Raw genomic sequence first — 7,660 nt, 5'->3', positions numbered from 1 at the left:
TTTCTTTATAGTCATCATTTCATAATGTATAAATAAAATGACAAGTTGTGAAAACCAGTGTTGCGGCTTTGTTCCTTGGGGAAGGATTAAATATCTCTTTTGTAAAACAATTGTATGTATATATGATATATATATATATTCTATTCCATTTCTATAATTATTTATTCCAGGTAGAGACGGATTTTAACAAAAGTTGAACACCGGCTTGACATTTTTTCTTTTTTTTTTTTTTTTAATTAAAAACAAGAAAAATATGCATTTTATTAAGAATTACATTTTTTTTATCTTTTCTAACAAACTAAAGATTTTTCCTTAAAATAATTGTAAAATTTATTTCATAATAGAATTCAACAAATTTAATAATAAAAAAAATGAAAGTCATAAGAACTATTTCAGTATCCTTGAGAACCCTGATTGGTCAGCAGAGAGATTTCTGAAAGCAACAAGGAAAGACGTCCCTGTCAACTGGACGGCCAAGTATTGACTATCTTCGTCAGAAGATAACTGCTGACAAACTTTCAAATTTTGTAACTTTTCTTTCTTCACTTGGACACTGTGCAGCTTTCTTCAAAATATACCGAAACTGTATTATTTGGAATATTCAGACGACTGTTCTCATCTTAATTGCCATTTTCCCAATGTTTCGGCTGATGTAACGCAAAATCTTCTTCAGCTATGCCTTGTTGATTTGGGAATCTTTTTTTATCGAACTTGAAATTCCATGCAGATTCCCGAGTTCGACAGAAAAAGTACCCGAGTTTGACAGAATACACTTGAAGATTAGAGATTACATCAAACAAAACATTGTGAAAATCATATCGTATGAATCCTAAGATTTGACTGATGGCATTGGTTTCCCCGATATTTTTCTCATCAAAATCTTTTCTAGAAAGACATCGGGGATTAGGGGAGTGACCAAGTGAAGGTTGCCAACATCAATAATGAAAGTAATTTTTGCAGAATGAACTGGATTCGAACTTGGGGTTGTCAGTCAGTGTCGTTAACTGCTAAACAAGCATCACGTCCCATTATGAAAATGATACTCAGGATGAGAACAGTAATCCGAAGAATTTAGATGATACAAATCTAGTTTTAAACTTTTCTTAATGGCTTGGTTTTCTCAAAAAGTAGCAAGACTTTCTTCGTGAGTTCATTCTAAGTATATTTTAAATCTTTTCGGGGAGGTACGTACTTTACAGTTTTTTTTTTTTTTTTTTTTTTTTGGCCGTGTTGTGCATTTCTACATTAACGTTTTCTTTCCAGCTTGTCATATTCTATCATCTCAGAAAAATATTGAATTTTACAGATAAAAATGTTATGTCCTGTGCAAAAAAACAGTGATTGGTATTCATGCTGCTAGGAAGTTTTCCGATGAAATTCACCTTGCCAAAATGCAGTCTTATCTAATAAAAACAGGACATAACCAATGGAGATTGTATTTCAGGCCAGGATGAAAGGAAAGCACCTGTTCAGTGTAGCATAGTGCATGTGATGAGTTACTCTTTTTGAACAAAAGAATGAAGAGTTATTGCCCTTGAGAAGAGCAGAGTCGGCCATGACAGTTTAAGAAATTAAACAAAATACGTCTCCATCACAGATTTTATATCACACATTCGGCGGCTTCTGCGAGGTACGTTCCAAAAGTAATGCCTCCTATTTTTATATTCTGCCCAAATGGATGAGAGGATTGCAAATTACATTGTTATGATGACTGAACATGCATTCGTGACCTGAAAGTTTCATCTCTCTGTTGCAGATATTGATGGTGTGAGACTAAGAAAGTAACCCCCTGTCATGGATAGGCGTCAGAAGCAGAGATGGGTCACTGAATTCCTCCATGCAGAAAAAAAACTTAACTGATCAACATTCACCGGCGCCTGTTGAACGTTTATGAAGCTGATGCAGTTGATGTCAGCACAGGAGATGGGTTCATTGATTTCAGAGTGGCGACAGAGATGTGAGTCACGAAGCACGCTCAGAACTTTTACATCACAAGAGGCTGGCAAAAGTTCATTAAGAATGGTGGTGACTATGTAGAAAAATAAATTCTGGAGCACAAAAGGTCACTCGTTTTAATGGCACAACTCCTGTCTTCATAGCTTTTCAACATTTTTAGTGTTTGAGTTAAAAAAATAGGAGGCCTTACTTTTGGAATGACCCATGTACATTACCATCTAATCTGTAAGTTGTTAAATGTGTTAAAGATTATATTTCGTTGATTATTTTTGAGTGGTTATCAAACTGATAACATGTACGATCAAGCGTAACAGATAGAATCGCAGATCTGCTGGTAACAGGCAAAATCAGCTAAATCAAGATGTGGAAGTGTAGCTGGCATGCTATATGGAAACCTGTTTCAACCACTGCAGCACATATTTCAACTTAACATCTCAGACAATGTATACACATCGCAAACAAAAGAGCAAATGGAAACTATTCATACTGTTAGGAAAATTATTTTAAATAAGAATTTTGTCACCAACTGTGACAATCAGGCTTTAGTAGGGAGTATTCCAATTCCTGCTGAACCTGTACAGGAAACAAATAGAAATTTTCAAAGCCGCAAAATATGGCTGCTGAGTAAGTTTAAGAAACTCTTAGCCAAGTAAATTATAGCACATACTGAAAGCAAGGATATATATATATATATATATATATATATATATATATATATATATATATTATACACACACAGGTTGTTTTTAAGGAAAACAAAATTCTGTGGATAACTAACTAAAACAAAATTTGAATAAAAAATAAATAAATAACAACAAACTAAACATCTTAAGAAGGTTTAAAGACTCCCTTTCTCACTCCCTATACCTTACTCAAGGAGCGTTCTAAAAACATCCGTTTCCCGTGAATCATCCTATATAGATATAGATATAGAGAGAGAGATAGATACTCAAATAAAGTACAATTAAATCGACACTTAATGTTGGTTTTTTGTCTTTTCTTTTGAAAGATAGTTTTTTTGAAGTTAGTTCTTCATTCTCAAAAATGTTGTTAATAGCGACGCCTTTTTAAAGTATTGTCTTTCCTTTAGAAAGAGTTTTGTTGACTTTCTTTGAAAGAAATTTTTTATATATTAACTTTAAAAAAAAAAAATACTTAATACAAGCGCAAAAGAAAGCTTTTAATTTTAACCAATAAAAAACGTCCTTTTAATTCATAAAAATTAACATAAGTGACAAATTGTTATTTTATTTTATTTATATTTGATAGTTTTCTTTTACTTTGCAAGTTATATTGAAGGAATATATTTATCTAAAAATACACAATTAATTGCTGATGCTACAACTACGGACAAAGGCAATCGATCATTGAAGATTGGAACAAGTCAAGAACTGTTACCATTGCCCTCTGCTCTAAGTCAAAAGAAACTAGAATAAAGCTACAGTGGACTTTGGGCTTACTGTATCTTGTAACTTAGGTGCCTCCGACCTCACACAACACAAAAGTTAGATGGTTCAGCATCTTTATAACATTAGTTGTTCCTATTTACTTGCCTCCCCATGAGGGCAGAGTTAGACACCAATGTTGGTTTTTAATGCCGGGGGAGGAACAAAAATAAAAATTGTGTAAGTCGCAAAGAATTTTTCCTTCATGAACTGAGAACAAAAAATTGAAGGGTAGCATCCGAACAGATACTACATTTTGATCTTGGCTCAAAGACTTAGATGCATTGTGAGGAAACATTAAATTGCTCAATTTTTTTTTAATGGAAATCGTTCCAAACAAGACATGAAACCATTTGATGTAAGTAGCTAAAAGGAATGAAAGATAACTATCAAAAAGACAGGAGATACCTATTGACCTTAGACTTGTAAAGACCACGGTTAGAGACAGGAGGAAAACAGTCAGATGGAAGAGAGTTCCACAAGCTTGCAGTTCTTGGAATTAAACTACTGGACTATAAAACTATTATAGTGACATATCAAAACAGTGAATTGATGGTGACCACTAGACCAACAAGTCAAATGAACTGGAACAAAGGAAGCAGAAAATAGATCAGACAATCCTGAACAACACATGCAATAATAGTATTTACAGAAAAGACTGAGACTAAACATGGCAAACTAGTGCATTGTTTCTATTTTTTACATCTGAACAATAACAACGCCTTGTAGTTTTATGATATGCTCCAAGGAACCATCAGTTCATTTACGTATAAAAAGTACATGGTATTTTATTCTTTATGGAAATTGCCCCAGACAAGGCGTGAAGCTACATAATGCAAGGAGCTAACAAGAAAGAAAGATAATCATCACAAAGATAGGAGATGCCTATTGACCTTAGTCTTGAAAAGACCAAGATTAAAATTTAGGAGGAAAACAGTCAGCAGAGTTTCACAGTTTAGAGAAAGAAGCAATTGGAATAGGAAGCTGTATTACAATAAGGTATCAAAATAAGCAATTGATGAAGACTACTAGACCAACGAATCAAATGAGCTGGAACAAAGGCAGCAGGGAGTAGATAAGACAATTCTGAAGAACACATGCCATAATAGTATTTATAGAAAAGACTGAGACTAGCATGGCAAACTGGTGCATCTAATTTTGGTGAATGTGTTTAATGATCGGTATCAGGGCTGTGTATTTCAGAGTTGGAGCAAATTCACTGCTTTAGGACTGCTTGGACTATTGACTCTACAGCAATTAAATGCGTCAGATTTTATTCATTAAAAACAAAACAAAAAAAAGTAATTTGCAGCATTGAAAAAAATTGTCCATCTTTCTTGAAAATTAAATTAGTGTACATATATGATTTCTCTCAGATGGCTAAAACTCGATTCACTGTTCTCTCCAATTCATTCTTTTTAATCGACACTATATCTCCTCATATACCAATTTACTAGCACATGTGCATAAAGAACCCATCTACAAAATTAAGTTTCTCTTTTCTTCATCTATTCCTCCCTGCTTCCATCACTTGACAGACCAAATGGAGGTGCGGTTGCTTACGTGAATAATATCCTTTTATTACAACATAACAAACCAGTAGAAAACAGAACAAAAAGAGGAAGACTAATTAAGATGCCGCTTAGATACAAAGAATAAATAAATGACGTTGCATATGGTCAAACAGAAGTTATCTCCCTTGCCCACTACTCTTCTTTTGAATGGACCGCAACCTACCACTTCCATACTAAACATACTAATATCAATCAGTCAATAAAATGTTCTTGTTCTAGACACACGTGTCCAGTTATTCACTCTGGTGCACATTATTAACATGTATATCTTTCACAAGTGAATACTGTAAAGAATGCAAAAGTACTTAATACGCTGTTTAAAAGGGCTAGTTGTAATGAAATAGAATCATACAGTGGAAAATAGATTTTATTGACGAACTCTTACATACTTTTTGTCCCAGAATTTCCCATCTGTGGAACACTGTTCCGCTGCCCTGCTTCTTGGTTGAATACAACATGTTAGCCTTCAAATCTAATATAAATAAGTTCTTGCTGAGCCGTCCCCATAAATAATCAAAATCTACCCAATTTACACCATTGTTGATTATTACACTATCACCTTACATTCATTAACCCTTATCCTCGAGCGGCCTTCGGGCCTTGATAAGTGGTAACTCCCAAGTAAAAAATAAATAAATAAATAAATAAGAATAAAAAAAAATAATCGTAAAGTAGTGCGTCACTTTTTTGCTTTTATATTTTAAAGAGCTCAGCAAGGGAGGGAACGTTTAACGGTCCAGGGGAGATAATTTAGATTATTCCACGCTTGGTTCAACTGAATATTAAACATTTTTTTTTTTTTTTTTTTTTTTTTACATGCAGGTCACCACTTATCAAGGCCCAAGGGTCACTCGGGGATAAGGGTTGTGTGTTGTGTGCAAGTTGTAATTTACATTGAACTGTATACCTTTAGATAAATTCTGATGGCAGAGAAAGAAATCACGACTGCCCAGCTTACAGTGTGGTGTGTGAGTGACAGTTATAGCAATCAATTGGGGCCAATACATGTACGATTGTACGAGTGCCTTAACAACATATGTTAAAAGTTAAAAAAAAACAAAAAAACATCTTATATTGCCTCTAGCATGAAAACAATTTTTCCTTGACTTTTTTTTTATTAAAGCTATAAAAAAAAAAAGCATCTTATACCGACTCTAGCATGAAAACAACTTTCCTTGACTTTTTTTTTTATTAAAACTATATAAAAAAAGCATATATAAAAAAAAGCATATATATAAAAAAAGCATATGCAAATTTTCCAAAAAGAATGCAGAATGCAAAAAAAAAGAAAAAAAAGAAAAAAAAAAGACAAGAAAACCAAGACCAACAAAAATAGAACTAACTACATTTGTTTCTACTACAATTATAAGTCGCATTCTAACATTTCAAAGATCTTTATTGATCATCTTTGTTAGATAAAAGAGCAATGGAAAGGAAAAGAGCGTTAGTAATAGAACAAACTCATGAGTATTGATGACAAAAGGGTTACAAAATTCTATTTGATGAGAACAGAATTCATGTATGTGCACCGTACACAAGTGTCTAGGTCAGGATCCCAGGATCCAGTGGTAGCCATGCTGGATTATATATCTCCTTGTCAAAGTCAAATCCACAGCCAAAGTCCCAGAGGGTCTGTTGCACCCCAAGTTGGGGGCTGGTTCAAGCCATGTGAAGTTGTTATCAGAGCTGTGTCCAGACCAAGGAAAGAGGAAGTAGCCGTAGTTAATCTCTTTTATGAACTCTGTCACATGCTCAACCCGCCTGGGAGATGGCCTTTGATTGGGTAAGCCAGAAAAGAAGTGGATACTTGCACCACTCAGCACTGAGCTTATAAACCAAAGGCAGGTTCAAACTTGTAAACCGCTCAGTGTCGCTGCTGCTGCTGTTGTGGTTTTCTGTAATCATTGCTGCTTCAATCCCATGTACCAATATGAGTACAAACACACACATGCACACCATAAAACAACAGAAACATTTTATCATCAATCATTTACAATAAATTGAAATGTTTTAAATCAATAGATTCCTACTATTTCCTTTGATTTATTTGCTGTCACAAAAATAAGATCAAACAAGCTGGTCAGATTGATTTAAGATCTCTTCACTACTGCAAGAACCTACGACACTGGACTGGCAATTTCGCACCAGAAAATTTGTTGAAAGCAAAATCACTTTGAAGGTCACCTTTTTAAGGGGTACCAATTTTGGCATAAGATTCTTAGGAAGAGCCGATTTTAGAGAGACATTCTTAGCAAAAACTGTTTTTATATTTTCATAGTCAAATGTTTGAGAACGAGAGAAATGTCCGATGATAAACGCACTTGAAATAAATTCATTAAAGATATATTTTATCAGGTTGTCAAAGTTCTTGGGGATTGTAATTTTTAAATTTAGATGGATATATCTCAGCTCAAACAAAAATTTATTGATCGAAATAAGCACCATCAGAATCAACACACTTTTGCCAATGCAAAATAAGTGTATTTATGCAAATAACACAAAAATCTTGTGTTCTGGTGGTGATGAAGTCGTTGAAGGCGTTTTTGATATCATTTAGGTATTTGAAACATTTTTCATGCAGAAAGTTGTTGAGATGCTTGAAAACGTGGTAGTCGTTTGGTGAGAGATATGGAGAGTATGAGGCAGAGTTTTGTAGCCTAATTCGTTCAATTTCTGCAGGGTTGA

The sequence above is a fragment of the Euprymna scolopes genome, chromosome 20 (genome assembly GCF_053919585.1).
Source record: "Euprymna scolopes isolate OS-2025 chromosome 20, ASM5391958v1, whole genome shotgun sequence".
In the NCBI taxonomy this organism is placed as follows: domain Eukaryota; kingdom Metazoa; phylum Mollusca; class Cephalopoda; order Sepiida; family Sepiolidae; genus Euprymna; species Euprymna scolopes.
This window is presented reverse-complemented; position numbering follows the sequence as displayed.